This window comes from Erithacus rubecula (assembly GCF_903797595.1).
Source record: "Erithacus rubecula genome assembly, chromosome: 1".
Classification (NCBI taxonomy): Eukaryota; Metazoa; Chordata; class Aves; order Passeriformes; family Muscicapidae; genus Erithacus; species Erithacus rubecula.
The window spans coordinates 29109903-29128025 of record NC_136658.1 but is presented as its reverse complement, the minus strand read 5'-3'; the positions used below and the strand labels follow the sequence as shown (position 1 = coordinate 29128025).

The 18123-nt window shown below is 40.3% G+C and overlaps 1 protein-coding gene across 2 annotated transcripts in view; it reads left to right on the top strand.

Annotated features, from left to right (window-relative positions):
* The window catches only part of PAK1 (p21 (RAC1) activated kinase 1), a 100830-nt gene that overhangs the window by 2009 nt on the left and 80698 nt on the right, over positions 1-18123 (top strand). Inside the window, exon 1 of one of the 2 annotated variants that reach the window (XM_079310573.1) lies at positions 10590-10711. The exons of the other annotated variant lie outside the window; for it this stretch is intronic. The gene's annotated coding sequence lies outside the window, so the exon portion shown is untranslated. Of the gene's footprint in view, positions 1-10589; positions 10712-18123 lie in introns of those variants that run through there. 2 annotated transcript variants of the gene reach the window in all.

Genomic DNA, 18123 nt, shown 5'->3' with positions numbered 1-18123 from the left:
GTTTTGCTGGTGGGAAAAGAAAAAATGCCCAAGCTCTGAGCACATGAATGATTGTGCCATGTGTCATTGGGTATGCTGATTTAGTTTTCACCCTAATAAAACAAAAATAAATGTGTTTTGTGGTGCTTCTCCTCCTGTCTGTCACTGACTGGCACTGTGTTTTTAGGGGTGTCCAGATACTGATTTTATGAACTCTCAAACTGAAGTGCTGCAAACAGCAGTAACCACTGTGCTGCAGTTCAATGCACCTGCAAGGAGGGGCAAATGCTGAATGCTTTTCCAGAGTTCCAATATCCAACTAGTTTTGCCACAAGGTGGCATCAATGACAGTTTGTCAGACCTTGCAGGAATGACTTTTGCCCGATCAAAGTCCACACAGAGTGTTTCTTGCAAGGAGGCAATACACAGATATAATATTACTTACAAGCAACAACAGCAAGTTTTTAGTTGAAGGTCAACCTACCATAAAGAACCAAGTTGAAACATACAGAATTATTTCTCTAGAAAGGAGTGACATGACAAGCTCTTCCACATTTCCAGAAATGTTGGACCATTGAGATATCTGGGCTTAAGAAGTCTAGGGATAAAAGAGTATTTGGAAGGTGTATTTGGCTTTGAGAAATAAGGTTGTTTTTAGCAGGAGAGGGGAAAAGCAGCAGTTGAATAGTGGGGATATAAAGAGAGGAAAGGGGAAAATGACAGAGCAGTTAGTTTTTGGCTTTTACTCTTTGTACAAGATTAGATGTCAAAAAAACCTGAGTGAGGCAAGGCAGGAGACACGACTGTGTTAAGCCATTACATAAGTCTCAAAACACTACAGTGAAAACTATGCATTGAAACAACTGCTTTTCCCATCAACGATGTTCTGTAGATGTAATGTGGAAGAAAAAAAAAACCTGGTCTCTTTCAGAGCCTTGGACTGTTAGTTGTGATATGACCAGTCGTGAATTTGTCATTTTCAAACAGACTAATAAGGTCTCAAGGTGGATTACTGGAGTGTGGACTGGAATTGATTGCATCTTTCAGTTATCTGCACAACCAGCTGTGAATATTTTATTTCCTGGTATACATAAAATTGTATTTTTTGACCACTAGAGGGTAGTGCCATTCCAAACGATTGCTTTTGGTGTGCTCCTATAGGAGCTTTATTTTGTGTTCTGCCACAAGGAGGTGAGAACAGTAGATCTCCTGTGTACAAATTCAAACCCTTAATTCTGTAATTTGTAAAAACGAGTGTTCAAGCCTGAAATGTCTCTTAAAACTCACTTCACAACATATATTTTTCTGGTACTGAATTACTTAGGCTCATTGATTTCTTCCTCTTGGTGGCATTGGTGGCTCTGTCTCATTCCAGGTTGTCCCTGTGTATGCTCTCTCCTCCCTGAACAACATTCCCTCATGCTCCTGCCTGCTCTGTACCAGTCATATATAATTTCCCTTTTGTCACAGTCTGATTTGTCCTATTTTCTTTTCACCTCATTTCAGTCCCTCTACATCCTTTTCTCCCATGTTCCCTTCCATGCAAATCAGTCTTTGTATTTTCCTTCCTATTTGTGTTTATTCCTTCTTTCCTTCTTTGCCCAAGCCCTTGTATTTCTTGCTTTTTCTGTGTGCAGTTAACTGTTCTTAGCTCTGTATATGGTTTCAACCCCTTTCTTTCCTAAAATTTCCTCATCTACTTCCTTTTTCTATGGCAGGCTGAGTCATTTGGAAGGTATCAACATGCCAAGAATTCTTGGATGGGTTTTGCAGGGGTGAAATTGGGCATTATCATGCAGGAAAATGCTGGCAAACGCCTCCATCCACATTAATGTTAATGAATAAATGCAGAGGAGCTCAATCTGTAGTTCAGGTAACAATATACCAGGGAATCTGTGTGCCCTGTTTTTTCTATTGTGATTCAGTTTGTTTCATCCAAGATCAGTCGATTTCCACTGACATTTAAAGCTGCATTGGAAACACAGAGAGTAAAAGTAGTCATAGTGCCTCCAAACAGAAAATCCTTGTTGAGCAGGCCCTGGCAAGCTCAGGCACAGCTTTTCTTAGCAAGTGGCTGTGGAGGTTTGGGACATTTCCCCTTTCTGGCTACATTTCACAGCAGTTGGATGCCAGAGCCAGGATTTGCACCAGAGGGCAGCCAGAAGCTCTGGCATGCAGAGAGAGATCCTGGTGCATGAGCAGTAGGGAAGAGTGGGGATCACAGCAGCAGGGGAATTGCTCAGTACACAGGAGTCTGAGCTCTTAGATAATGCACCCAGGAGCCTTTGATTTCAGGGCAAGAAATGCCACTGCCTGTGAGGGCTCTTGCCATGAGGACCTGCTGAGGGCATTGGCACAGATTGAAGTGTGGAAATTGTACTGGCTCTCTAAAACTCTGCTGATAGCAAATTAAACAGCATCAGGCATCCTGAGCACCAAACTCAGCTGTTTCTACTGATTCTCATAATCCTTGCATGGTTTTAGCCTGGGCAATGAGCAGTATCTCAGAATACTCCAGGGTGTGGGTTAGGTGTGGGTTATGCTGCTGTTACAAACAGGCAGACTGTGCTTCCACTGGCTTTTGAGGCTTTCATAGACTGTGGACATTGGATGCCCTGTGCCAGCTGGCCTCAGGGGCAGAGACTGGTCCCAGACTTGTTTAATTTACTAATGTGAGTGTGATCACAGTGACTAGGCCTGGCCACTGGACTGAAAATCTGTTTTTTGCAAACCCTGTTTGGTTTAGACGCCAGGAACTGAAAGGAGGTTGCTTCCATCTGTTCCTCTACTCTCCCTCCAGAGGTTACTGCCTCATACAAAAATGCCAGATATTTATTTGCTCTTCAATCATGACTGGCCACCTTGGACCTCTAGCACTGAGTTAGACCACTGATTTTTGTTTTCTGATCATTCTGTTGTCTTTGATGGGAAGGACTCTTTTTTTTCTGTAAGTGTAACAATTAATGCTATTTTATGACATGAATCATGGATGAAGGAAATCTCTAAACCACCTGATGTTCATAACTCTGAGGTAACAAGACATATAGAAATTAATATAGATAAAATCACCATTTGGGAATGCCCTGACTCATATGCAGGATCTTGAATTCGGCTTTGTTGGACTTCATTAAGTTTGCAAGGGTCCACTAAATTCACTCTAATCAAAAAGGATAGAAGTTATAAAGCTAAAGGCAGAGAAGAAGCTTCACATTTTTTAGAGGCTCTTGTTTTTCAAGGCCATTTCTCATTTTTTGTTTGTTTCCCCCTCCCCACCCTTCTGGATTATGTAATACAAAATAATCCTTAGTTTTGACTTTCTTAAGTGTTGCTGTTAGCTGCCATAGCCCATTCATGATAGTAAAGTGACACTTGCTAACAAAAATTGCACAGTATGCAGTCCTTCATCTTTTGTTCCCATGGTGTTGCTTTCCATCTGTTTGAAGCTTGTTCCAGAATCAAGCTGCCTGCCTTAAAACATGGCTCTGTATTGAACAGAAGTGAAGTTCTTATTGTCTCAATATATCTGCTACACCCAACTTTCAAAAGAATGTTTAAGTTGCTTATGAACCAGCTTTACATGATTATATGAGGTAACCTAGAACTACATTCTAAGAACTGCAAATGCTGAAAAACCAGTACAAGGCCCTGAGCTCTAATGCCTCATTTTCAAGTAAGTTTAGTACTACAATCTCCAAAAGAACCAACTGAAATCTCTGCTTCTGTTCAATATGCACAGTGTCATAGATCAACAAAAATTATAATTTCTTTGTTTTCTTTTTACTTGTGATTTTTTTTTTTTGTTTCCAGGAAAACAAAATGTGTAAGTGCAACATTATTCTGCTGAACTTGTAAAGAAAGATACATTACTGAATTCTGCTTGCTCTCACGATACTTAGCTTTCTCTCTGTGACGTACCATGAAATAAACCCAACAAATAAATTACCACTGTGATTGAGAGTAGCTCAAATTAATGTATTTTGTACAAATACAGTTTCTAGGGATTGCATTGTCTCGTGCAGCACTACAATATATTTAGTATGTCTTTGTGTTTTGCAAGGCTGGGTTAGAGACTTGGAATCCAGCAGTCTTTTTAGCACACTGTCTTTATACTCTTTGGAAACTTTTCAGCCTGGTCCACACTCAGTTTTGTCTTTCTCCTTCATATATCAGAGTTGTGAGTGGCATTCACTGTACTGTATGAGCAGGAGGGCTTGTGCTAGTAGTGCTCCCTTTTGCACTGGTTACCAAAGCACCTTGGGTTTAGAGTTGGAGTTAGATTGTAGGTAAACTGTATTCAAGTGTAAATTGTCTCTCTGTGTGATGTTGGTGCACACCTGCCAACTATCCTTCTGAACCAGCAATCAGACATCACATTCCCTTGACATGTATGAAAGCAATTTATCAAAAAAGGTGCGATGGCAACCAGAAACTTCCCTGTGGGAAAGAAGTGAGTTCTTTTGTTCTCCCTCTCTCAGTTGTTGCTGATAATGACTCACGTGTTGCTTGCAGCCTCGAAAGTACAATAGCAGTAGTTCAGAAAGCAAAAGGGAGCTCTGCTTTTCTTTATGAACAGGCGATGAAAGATTTTGAGAGAAGGTGGCAGCCCATCTTAGAGGGACTTGAATGAGACAGCTGCAGCAGCAAGCTCGACCAAAGGTGAGTGGAGAACCAGATATAAAGGGAATGATCACAACTTTTAGTTGGCTCTGATGTTGTCTGCCTCTGGTGCCAAAGGAAAGATTGTGGAACTATGGAAAAGGAGCATGAGTGATTTATGCCTGTTTTTATGTTTGCACCTTCACCTTGAGCTGTACCATGCTCGTGTCCATTGTGGTTCCCTTCAGAGAGAGCATTTGTAAGCTTGTCTTTGCTGGAATTCCTGTTGATAAGGTGTTTATTCATTGTCTGTTCCTCATGCCATGAAGCTGAAGCAAAGGAGAACTTCAGTGTCAGACAGGAAGATCATTTCGAGTGAGTGACTCCCTGTGGCAGAAATTTATGTTAGTGAAGTTGCTGCTTCTAGTACTAGGAGACATCTCATGCCTGTTTATCATGGCATTCACATCATTGCTTTGAAAGTTCAATAAGATTAAAACGTTATTAGCACAATTTGGTTTCTTTCAATTCACTCAAGCAGATACACTTTTTTTTTTTCCTATGGGGGATTATTTTGTTTGCTTATATTTTATATTTTAATCCATGTATTGCAGCATAAGAAGAAGTATTGAGTGGTTGATTCCTTCCATAAAGAAATCATAATTTATTTGTGAGAGATGAGGTAATCTGATAGCAAAGCATGCATGCTAGTCAAGAGAGATGCAGTCTAATTATTGCATAACCATGTGTTGTGGACTTGTTTTGAATCCAGCTCAGCCTGTCTGCAGCCTTCTACTTGTCAAGTGTCAGTGTCAACACTCGGGTGCATGGATTATCATTGCCAAGTGGCAAGCAGTCACATCTCAGATGGGATCTCTAACCCTCATGTAATACAATTAATTAGAAATAACAATGATATTGGAATATTGCTTGAGCATTAAAAAGTGTTTCACAGCACTATTACAAGATGCAGTAAAACATTGCTCATTTTATTGGGCAGTAAATCAACAGATTTTTAAATGCCTTGTCTGAGATGACAGGAAGGCTGTGGATTATGTGGAGCCTCTTGACTCCAAGGTTTTAATCTTGATCACAAAATCAAAGTACCTGCACCCTTGACAGAACTCCCTCCAGCCACTTCAAGTTATTGGTAAACCTAAGAACTGTGACACCTGAAGGTGTAACAGAGTTCCTGTGTGTAGAGCACATAGTCTGTGCTCAGTGGACTGGCTGTGATTTTGTTGGGTTTTCTTTATCTTCAACTGTTCCTACTCAGATGTTCTGGGCCTAAAATGAGCAATGGGTTTGCTATTTGCTGTGGACATGCTGGGTCCAATCTGAATCAACTGGAGCTTTAAAAGTTTTCAGGAAGGTGAGATAAGGGCACGGAGTATCAAGAGGCTTTTTCCTCCATAAGGTGTTAGACATCATGCTTCAAGACAGGTAATAAGAGATAACTTGAAGGATAACACTGAGGTACCAGGTCTTAAAAACAAGTACTGTGTCAAGCCTGCTGCTTCTCAGTTATTCTACCTTTCTATGAGTTTTAGCCTGTTGATGGGTGCCTCATTGGAGTCTCTCAAGCCTGAAATTCCATGTCACCTTTAAAAAAAGATTGTTTGGGGTCAGATTCAGCCAGTGCATAACCACAGACAACTGCTAGTTTTCTGTAATGCCACTGGTTTCCCAGAATTGAAGCTTTTCTTATAAACACCAATTTTTTCCCACCTTCTTTGATTTCTAGCCTGCAGGATTTCCAAAAACAATTCAGCATGTGACTGAAATGAGTTTTCAGAGTTCTTCGGGAAAAATAGTCCTGAGAAACAGGAACAGATGCCTTTCTTCTCAGTAGGTAATATTTCTGAACTTAACAAATGAAATAGTTTCATTTTAGTTACGATATTATTGAGGAATTAGACTGAAGTGCCATCACAATTTCCCAGTCCACCTAGGAGCCAAGTAACCATGAAAAATGACACTTTTAAAGTTTATGGAAAAAGTGGTAGCTGTGCTAACTGCTTAGATAATAATTTAGATCTAATAAAGAGAAATGTGTTTATAGGCATGTCAAGAGAACAGTGATACAATATAAACAAAAAAACAATAAATTAATAAAAAAAATTAAAGCAATAAATTAATATTTTCAGGGCTAATTTTCAGGCAAGAGAAAATTTGCTGATTAAATTTAGCAATAAATTTAAAATAAAATTGGAAGACAAAATCAAAATGAAGAAGAACAGGAACATCATATAGGAAGTCTACATAACCTTGAGGACTGGAGTAATAGAAGTCATATGGTCATGTACAAGGGACTAAGGAAAAAATTCTGATAGAAGAGAGGAAATTTGCAGAAAGAGTACAGGTAAAACATCTGGATTCAGTTGCCAGCTGCCAGTGTACTATGAACCAGCTGTAAGATATGTCTAGATGAAGGCAAATGAAATCTTGAAATGTCTCTTGTTGCTGTTTCAGAATACATGGAAGAAGCTAAAGCTCCACAGAGAGATGACCTGTTTAATGTAAAAAACAATATTGACACAAGAACAAATGGAAAGATGTGTGAAATGTGAAGTAGGTGATCATTGCTAAGCCAGAAACCAAACATATTTATTTTCAGCTTTGATTCCCATGCTTCTAGTAGCAGAGATCACATGATTCAAGGATTTCTTTCCAGTCATGTTATCAGTTATGTTCCAAGAATCACAGCTGAAAAATGTGCAGGCTCATTTACTGTCAGTACTACTCCTTGCTAAAATACAGCAACCTCCAAGAAACCTGGGAAATAATCTTAAAGAAAAGCCAAGTCAAGTTACCAATTACATCAGGGTTCATTAGGCTGTGCCAGAGCACCACTGGCACTGCATAATTTGTCTAAACAATAAATATAAACAGTTCTAATTAAGCTGAGGATCAGAGGATTTCAGTAATGCAATGTCCCTCCCAGTCTGCTCTCAGCAGAATCTTCAGCCCAATCTCTGAAAAGGGAAATTGCATCCAAATCAGACAGGGGAAAACTGACTTGGATGTAAGAGCAAAACTGAAACTGAAGATCAGGAAAGTGAGAAAGACATATGTTTACTTTCAAAAGTAAATGTACCTTAAAAAGACAGAGCCTGGGCCCTTTTTTTTAATGAGCTACAGCTTAAAATAAATCTTGGTTATATAGGATTTTGCATCAGTGTTTGCAAATGTGCTCACTCCAGTCCAATTCCATAATCTCCAACTGGTAAACTATCAATAACAAGGTAATAAATGCTTAAGATTTCAAGACACAGACATGATGAACCAGGGAACTAGACTGGATAATACCACATGGAAATTGAATCCTACTGGTTCTAATGAAAAGGGAGTACAGAGGGAAAAAAAAGTAGCCTTTTGTATGCTAGAGGATGCAATGCATTTAAAACATAATTAAAACATATTCATAACATAATAATTAGCTGCATGGATCCCATTGGGTGAAGTATTTAATAAGAATGTGTGAAAACCTAATTTCCTCAGTGTTTACAATCTGAGATAAATCTAATGAACTGATGTTAAGAGTCAGTAGACTATAACTTTGAAAATTTCTTCAGAAATGTAACTGCTATCTTACCAGGGTAATCACAGCTCATATGGAGACTCAAAAAAAAAGGATAAGTTGCAAAAAAATAATCAATTTCCTTTAATGACTTGTAATGGGGCATCTATTTGATACTACCTATGCAGTTTTAATTAACTCTGCTGCTTTTCAGCCAGAGGTCTGTTTTGGGCTGACTCATCCCTCCCTCCCCCTGAAATTTCAGCCAGAGATGTTTAGTCATTTCCCACTACGAAAAGAGAAGAATAAGTTGTTTCTCAATGTTAAAATATCTTAGAAGCCCAGATGCTTTTGTAGTGTGGGTTTCTTTTTTTTTTTTTTTTTTTTTTTTTTTTGTTTTGTTTTGTTTTGTTTTGTTTTTGGGGTTTTTTTTGTTATTTGTTTGATTTTGGGTTTTTTGTTTTTTTTTGTTTGGCAAGAGGCTGGGCTATGTGTCAGGTCTGCACTTCTTGTGCCTGTGAAAATTGACCTAAATTTGGCCAAGTCAGGAGCCTTTAAAAAAGAATCTGACTTCTCATGTTCTGGGGAGTTGTGCTGAACTTCAACAGTGAAATAAAACAGTGGGTGGGAGAATGACAGAGGCTGGATGAGATGATGGGAGAGAGGGGACATAAACAGGAAACTAGAACTGGCCTTATGAAGGTGTTGAATTGGCTGTGGGGGAGTAGAGAAAGATTTACCTAAACAGTTTGATGTGCGTGGGGACAAATGTATTGGACAAACAAAACAGAAATGACAGGATGTATGGGAAGTGAGAAACTGAGACTGAGCAAGAGATGTTCCCTACAGGACTGGAGAGATTAACTTCTCCATCTTCTAGGATATTATAAAAATAAGAAAGAAATGATGAAGTTCTATCATGATGAAAATCATAGAAAACTATAGAATAAAGTAATATTTTCCCTCTTCAGGTTTGGCGAGCTTACAGTGAATATGACTTTGGAACATGCAAGAAATTAGAGAAGAAAAGGAACTGAGCTGCTGTTGCTTTAAAAGGTGGATTATTGCCATATCTATGCAATATCTAAATTATGGTTTTGTAAGTTCATTGTGGCAAGGTCAGTATTTCCAAAGGAGACTCAACTTACTTAAGACTCAGATTGCATAAACTTGGTGCACAAAGACAAATGACATCAATCTCCTGTTAAGTGAATGTTCTTTTTGTGAACCAAATGAGGAAGCTGGGAAGCTGTGGAAAAACGGCACCAATTCAGGTAATGAAAATCCATCATAAGGAATATATGCAAAGGGCAATAATTAAGGTGGTGCAGCTAACATTCACTTCGGCATTTTGCAGCCTTCAAATGCTTAGATTTGCAAATTTCATGAATGTTCTTTCAGCCTTTTATGTGTGTTTAATTAACATTGTGTATTGTTTGTATAGAGGTAGAGGCTGGAAGCCCTAGGCAAGGATTCTAAGGCTTTGCAGTCACAACATGGAATAGCTGTCAGAAGTCCAGATTTTTCAGTTACTACTGACTTGGACTATATTTGAAAAACTTAGATGTATGAGCTTTGGCTGGGAGCACAAACAGCAGTGTGTAGTCCCTGATTTGTCTACTTAGATTATGTGCTTTTTCAAACTGGAAACATATTCTCTTTGCAGAATCTCTGCTGTCCTTTGTTACCACCTTAGAACACTAAATTCCATGCTGATAAACATGGTTACTAATAATTTGTAATATAAAACCTTTTAAAATCCTTAAGCCTCGCTGCTGCATGTCAGAGCTCCCCAGCTGGATGTTGCAGGCTGAGTGCTGTTAACAAACAATAGAGATTGTAATTTTGTTTTGTTGTAAGTGCTTGTGGTTTTGAAGATGTCCATTCTTCTTCTCCTTCCCACAGAGCTCAAAGGGATTTGGGCATGCAGTAATGACTGTGAAAGTTTCTGGCTTCTATGCATTTCTTACAGTATTAGATAAGCTGCTTGGTTTTGTGAACCAGGTAGAATTGTCTTCCCAGAAAATGCTTCAGTGAGTGTCACTCCTTGCCTCAGGCAGGCAGGCACTCAGGGACAGTCTGTCTTGTTCTTCACCCAGCAATCCTCTGTGACTGAGCTGTGGGAGTTGGGCTTTCTCAGGTCAGGGAACTTGTCTGAGGAGCTCAGTCCCTGGGGATGCCAACCTTTGTTCTGCTCCAGAACTCTTCAGGTCTCCTGGTGCAGCTCTTGGAAGTCAGTGCATTCTTGTGCAGCTGTGTCTCACCCTTCTTTAAACTTATTTGGTGTGTTTAATACAGGGAGGCTGTGTGATACACTTTGGTTTCTGCAGCATCCTAGAAGCCTGGATAAAATATTTTGTATAAAGAAAAAGTAGATAACAGTAGGCTAAATGTGTCATGATTTGATTGCATAGAAGTCTGTAGACTTACACTTGGAAGGACTCTGGTCTAATGTGTGTGGCAAACTTGTGACTGACAGGAGAATTTGGCTCAGATTGCAGGCATGTGGATGTACTGCAGGATCAAAGCTTTCCATTCCAATTGGAATAACAAGAAAAGTCATCTCACACGCTGGGACACACTTTGGTTTCATCAGCTGCTTTCTTTTGATCTGCAGTAAGTACCAGTGATCACACCTTAAATCATTACTTTGTTAGACAAGGGAGAAGTGCTGGTGTAGATGTTCCTAGTGAAGTCCCTCTCTGCCACAGAAGGTGACACCACAGCAAACAAAAATAGTGGGCATAGCTAACAAAACAGTTCCCTTGCAATCAAAGTGTAAATAACACTTTGACATTATGACTTCATTGCTATATAATGCTTTCTTTAGAATTGCATTGCAAGCAGAAAGGCAAATTACTTCAAAGAAAACCCAGATCTCTGTGGAACAGAAGTCTCAAGCATGCTATTTCTTCACTAGCCATCCTGCAGAGCAACCAGCAAACTGCAGCTTAGCCTGTAAGCTTCTCAGGAGAACTAATCTGGCCTTGATGGAAGCAGAGGCTTTACAACAAATCTGGAGAATTTAGAAACAAATGGACATCAGGTAAGAAGTAAAAGGAGTTAACCAAAATAGGTAGTACCACAACAAGAGTATGTTTATTATGTGAAATAACTGATTTTTGACAAGGAAAATGGAGTCTCTTGGGACTTCAGTGAAGCACTTGGTGTGTTGCCACAAAAAAACCTGAGCTGAACAGGTGAAAGTGAGGATTAGGGCAAGAAGGGTGACATGAACAGGTGAGGTCAAAGTTCCTTACTTATCTGGGGTTTTGCATGATTGCATACCATGAGCCCACTAAACTGGTTGTTTTGTGCCATATTGTCTATGTTAAACTAACAGGTCATGAAGGAAAGACTCATGGAAAATATGCAGGTAAATAGCAAAGGCAGCAAACCCCACACTGGTTTTGCCAGGCTCTGCCTGGGTTGACAACTAGCAGCTGTCAGGGTGTTGTCACTGCAGGTGTGTAGGCTGTGCAAAGGGTTTTTTGGCTTAACTGGATACACAAAATTGTCTATGACTGTGTGCTTTACATGGTCTGCTGGTAAATCCTGGCAAGTGCAAATTCTGCTCTGTATACTGTCTATAAAGCAACAGAAGATCTTTTTTTCTAGTATTTTGTAAAGTAGACTGAGACTTAATTAACTGGCTTTGGAAGTAGTATGCAGAGTGGACTTAAAAGGGAAATCTCTCATTCCTCACACCATGCAAAGCAATAATTTCAGCTGTGTTTCTGCTCATCTTGAATGCCTTCAAATAATTGTGTTATTTAAAAAAACCCAACAAAACAGACCTAGAAGGTTGAAGAGGGGGAACACTCTGGAAAAGTAGAGAACTTCCAACATAGGTTTTGAGGATTTGAGTTGCTTGCTGAGCTGATTTTTTTTTTTTTAAAGCACTTAAGGCAATGCATTTCAGTTTATTTTCTCTTACTAAGCGAGCCTTGTAACCTGCTGTTTTTGTGATCTTCTCAGTCATCACATTACCTTCCAGAATTTGGGATAGAAAACCAGGAAAAGATATAGGCACTGGCAATCACTGACTGGTATTTGCTTAGTATTAGCAAACTGCTTACTTCTTTTTCATGTTTCAACACAAATCTTCAGTTCTACATTTACTGATAAAGCCTGAGGACCATCTGCTAATGGATATTTAGCTCTTGTAGTAGGAAGGAACCACATGCAATTCCTAGCTAGGCTAGCAAAAGCTGAAGTGGACTCACTAGTAGTTTGAATATAGTAGCATATATGCTGAAGGTAATTGTTTTTTAATAGCTCTAATTTGTATATGCACAGAACATGTACATGATGCAGAACAAAACAGAGGTGATGAACTCTTGTTATCCTACTCCCTGGCATAACATATATGACTATCAAGCATACTGAGCAGAGGCCACTCAGCTTATTAGGTTACTTTCCTGAGTATATTTTCAGTGCCTGTTTGTTACAGAGATTAGTCATGCAATGTTGGATGGTTTTCCTCCACTTCTACAATAGGATGTGTTGCTCCCGGTGGAAATAAATAAATAAGCACAATAACTCCTGCTTTTTGCAGTACCAGTGGGTGGTTTGGATGTGTACGTGTGTCATGCTGGAGCTGTGAGTTCAGGCTTGGTAAATTATTACTGTATCATTTAGGTTGGAAACTATTACTCATAATTAGTGTTATGATGGTGCCTATAAGCCATGGTCTTGCCATTGTGGGTACTGATAAAAACATCAGGTGGGGGCCTTGATCTTGTTTGTATAACACCTGGTCTGGGTATGATTTTCATGTATGGGCATTCAATGAGATTGTAATGACTGTACAGCCTAGGCTGGGTACATGTTTTGTCTGCTTAGTTTTTAAAAGTGAAATGCATCAGCCAAAGGTTGTGGCATCCCTGGTGACTGTGCAGATTATACACAGGCTAAGAGCAGATAGCTGTTTCCTGTCTTTTTCTGTTCATGAAGAAAGAAAACACAACAAAAAATTAGGATGATTAATAAAGCAAGCAGCATTTCCAGCATACCAATTGCTCCTTTGTGTCTGAGCATGATGACACCATCCTTATCTTAAATTTTATTATGGAGGCTGCAGTGCTATTCTTATGGAATTGTGTAGTTCTTCTTGTCAAAGGAATGCATGGGAGAAAGTATTCCTGTGCTTGAGGGAATTCCAGCCTGATGATACCTGGTGATACCTGGTACCCTGGTACTCTAGATATACCATTATGCCCTGCCCAAGGGCTTTCAGTGAAGCTGGAGATGCTGCAGCTCCTAGAAAGAAACTTCATTGATCCATTTGAACAAGAAAATGCAAGCACCATCCCACAGATATAATCTTTTTGTGAATGTAACTTATTGAATTTGTTCATTCCGGTGGTGTTCTCTGGCAGGAATATCCAAGGATCAAAATATTAGTTTTGAAGCATTATTCTATTGGAATTTAGGTGTATAGGTTGAAAAGCATTGTCCTTCAAAATCACCAGCCCAAGTGATTTCTTAATGGGTGGCAAAGTTTTGTGCTTTCCGAATTTTCCTTGGCAAGCAGTTCAGCTCCTGTGTTACTCTTAATTCTACCCATGATCCTCAGAGTAGGCATTCCTTTGTCTGCATCCACTGAGGGTTGTGATCTGGAAACTGTGCCCCAGGCACACCTGCCTCACAAGGGACAGCATTGACCTGAACACATATCACAGCATTCATAGTCACATCAGGAAACCAGTAAATAAATAACCACAGCATTGCAGTTAAATAGTCAAGATAGCTAAGACCAACAAAGATGTCCCTTTTACCTGGGATGTCTTCTAACCCTTATGCTCCCTCTTTTTGGTATGGTCATTCCTAAATAGTTTGTTGCACTGTGACAAAATTCCTGTAGCAATTTTTCTTGTGATTATTCCCTTGGGCATTTTAATGTTTTTTCACAATTCTACTTTCATCTTCAGTTCAGGCACTGCTGGGTACACTCTGGTGAGTACTGCTGTGGCAGTTTAAGATGTGGCTGCTTGTTCTGCCCCTCTGGTGTGGGTTACTGCTTCACCCCAGAGCTGTCAGAAGAAACAGGTGCTGATGCTTCTACCTGACAACAAAACCTAACTAGTAGGTAGTTATAAAAATGTATTTGAATTAAGACACTTGATTTTGGAGAGAAGCAGGAAAAAGGCAGGTAGGCAATTCCTTCTGCTGACTTTGGTGAAGGGATGAGTGCACCCTCAGCAAGTCTGCTGATGACACAAAGATTTGTGGTGCAGATGATGTGCCTGGAAGATGGGATGGCATCCAGAGGGACCTGGACAAGCTCAAGAAGTGTGTCTGTGGGAGCTTCACGAGGTCAAAAAAGGCCAAGTGCAAGATGCTTCATGTGAATTGGGGCAACTCCTGGTATCAACACACACTGGAGAATGAATGGATTGATTGCAGCCCTGAGAAAAAGACTTGGGAGTGCTGGTGGATGAGGGGCTGGACATGACCCAGCATTGTGCACTCATTACCCAGCTGTGTTCTGGGCTGTATCCAAAGCAGTGCAAGCAGCAGGGTGAGGGAGGACACTCTGTCACTCTGCTCTTCTGAAACCCCACCTGGAGTATTGAATCCAGCTCTGGACTCCTCAGCATGGAGAGGACATGGATCTGACTAGTGCTGCAAAAATTATCAGGAGGCTGGAGCACCTCTGCTGTGGAGACAGGCTGAGAGAGTTGTGGTTGTTCAGCCTGGAGGAGAGAAGGCTCTGGGAAGACCTTCTAGTCTCCTGAAGGGACATCTTCCAGTGCCTAAAGGGGCTACAAGAGGACTGGAGAGGGATTTTTGACAAGGACATGAAGTTAGAGGACAAGAGAAAATGGCTTAAACTGAAAGAGAGTAAGTTTAGATTAGAAACCAGGAAGGAATTCTTCCCTGTGAAGGTGATGAGACACCATCACACAGTGCCCAGGAAGCTGTGGCTGCCCCATCCCTGGAAGTGTTCAAAGCAGGTTGGATGGGGCTTTGAGCAACTTGGTCTAGTAGAAGGTGTCCCTACCCATGGTAGTGGGGGTGGAACGAGATGAGCTTTAAGGTCACTTCCAACTCAAATCATTCTATGATTCTATGGGAGCTCCAGCCTGAGGTACCAGCTAACAGCTGCAGAATAGAAACATCCTAAATGGATGCAGCTGTTGCTAAGTGACTGAGCCAAATATAGCATTTTAATTTAGCATTTTAATTTAGCAAATTTCACACGTTAATGTAGTGTACAGGTGTTAATTTATTACATTAGCTATAAATATGTTTATATTCTTTTTTCTTCAGTTTGCATTTGTGACTGTCTGGCAGTAACAGGAGGAAATAAATTGAAAATTAATTTGTCTGGTTTCACCATTTATTCTTAGCTGATCCTGTGGTATGGTTTGCATCTTGCCTTCTGATTCCTTAATTGCAGTTTGCACTTGAGAAAACCATGTAACACTTGAATTGCAAGCTAGCCTCAGTTAGAAGCAAATGACATAATTATTTGGGAAACCAATCAGGAAGCATTCAAATCTTCCTTGTGATATGCCTCCTTTAGTTGTACAGCTTGCTTCCTTCTGGATGGCAAACATCAGTGTTCAGATTAGCCTGGCTCTGTGAAAGTGCTTACTTGGCATTTCATCACCAGAGAGAGCACTGCTGGGTTTGTGGTGCTGCTCCTCTGCCAACGTCAAACGGATTTAGGCCCAGCAGCCCTCACGTGTTCATGCTGAAACCTGGTCAGCTCTCAAACAACGTGTTCAAACAGGAGCCAAAACAGCCTGAAGCACAGCTGAGAACTCAGACTGATACAGATACCTTGCAACTGGATACCCATGAGAATTAAAGAGCTGAACTGAAAGAGATTGAGCAGCTCTTTGTACATTCTCCCCTGCGAAGTGTAAAGAACTGAGAGCTTCATTGTTTGTAACCACGTACAAACTAAAGGGGAAAAAGAATTACTTCAGCATGGGCTTCTTGAACATGGTTTTATGGAAAGTGCTCTTCCCAGAAATCTAGCCATACAGACAAAACCAGAAATCCTCAATACACAGATTTCACAACACAGCATTGCCCATCCTGAAGCTTAAATGTTCCCAAACGTGGTTTCCCTTCAGCAAGTAGCTTTGCCCTCCTGTTTCCAACACAATCTGCATAATCAGCAGTTGACTCACTTTCTGCACCGTTTTTCAAAGTCATTTACCTTGGAGCTCTAAGTCCTTTTTCTTTAGACAGCCATTTTTATCTTTATTTCTGTGTGTGATAAAGGCCACTGTCACCAGAGAATCAGTTCCAGTATCACAGTTTCCTGCAGGGCTGCTCTCTGTGAACTCAAAGCCAGCAAACAGAGGCTGCCAGTTGCAAATGGCAATATTAAATGTTTCTTCCCTATAGTTCACCTGCCCGTTGGAGATTAGTTCTCAGAATTACTGCAGGCCCAGGTCCCTTCCACAAGGTTTATATTTGCTGCAATTGGAAGCATTCAGAGGCAGCTTAAAGGATTGATTTAGTCTGAGAGCAGAAATGGGAAGTAGGAACTCCTGAATTCAAAAAGCATTATTGCAGTAGTTTTGCTGCAGAGCCTGAGGCTATGGATTGAGCTCTTACCTCGTTTTCCCCATCTGTGATACAGCTCTTAGGATGGTTTGGTGATTAATTTATGCTGATGAAGTTAATTACTTGGTAAGTATGTAATAATTTGATAAGAATCTCTGCATATTCCAGAAAATGTGGCAAAAAGAAAGGCAAAATAGCCATCCCTAAAACTGTTAATTAACCAACTGAGACAAGACGGTGAGATTCAGGATAGAAACCTCATCTGAGATATGATGGCAATTACAGCCAGTGCCACTTGACATTCCTCTGCTTGCAGAGACAACTTGACAGTTAGAGCTTGGTATGTTCCTGAAACCTCAGTTACATCCTGGCAGTTTTGCAAGACCTATGTGGTTTGCTGAGGCAGCCAGTGAAAAAGCTCAGGGGGCTGTGTGTTGTTATTTAACAATTTTTGCAGGTATTTACAAGGAATCAATAGGAAAGGATTATGCAATAAAATAATTTATTAAGATTTTCTGTGTCCTGCAGAACAATCTGTGACTCATCAGCGATTTGGACAGCACTGAGATGTACATCATATCAAAGGAATTCTGCAGGGCCAGCTCTCTTGGCAGGCTTGTTGTGATCTATATCTCTAGTGTAACTCTGGTTATGGTGTGACCAACCAGTATAATTAAATTATCAGTGTCACTGTCCTCAGCCAAATAGCCCCTTGTGTAGCTCCCTCTATTGGGTTAACTATCGAAGTCGCTCTCTACCCTGCAAAATGGGTGTTCCATCTCTCCAGCTTTTTGATGAGTTAATAACTTGAATTATCTTGCTATTTCTATGATATTTTGTCTGCTCCAGGTCAGTTCAGATTATGTTGCTGAAGACCTTAAATTTGCACTTTAATTAAACTTACTGCACTGATGTCTGCAGCTGCCATAACATCTCTCAAATTCAATGCAGTTTTTCCAAAACATTCCAAGTCAGCTACTCTATTATCTTTCTGTTATGGTCCACTTAGGTCCTCTTGGACACAATGTAAAAAGGTAGAAGGACAGAGGTTTCACATTTTCAAAGCTTGCTTGTGAAACATCTGAAATGCCCAGAGACACCATGTCTGTCAGTGCTTTGCAGTTTTTGGTTGCTATTCATGTAACCCAGTGAGGCAGAAGAGCAGTGATAAGGGAAAGAACAGGGGAAGATTTCTCTCTGCAGTTTAGTCTCCAGGGTTTTATTCAGTCCAGTTTTAAATGGCTCAAGCTACTGAAGTGATTCAAGCTATGACATTTTGGCAGGGTGTGAAACAAAATCTGGCAGAGGTGCTATGACTGAAGGGCTGGTTTTGTACTCTGAAATGTGTGGCAAATCTTTCACTGGCTTCAGTTAAAACGGGATCAGGTCTTCAGAGTCATTCAGTTTGAATAAGCTCAGAAAAACCAGCAAAAGAATATACTTTTTTGGTGCCATTTCACTGTTACAATCTGTCTCAGCCTCACCCTCCTCTGTTTACA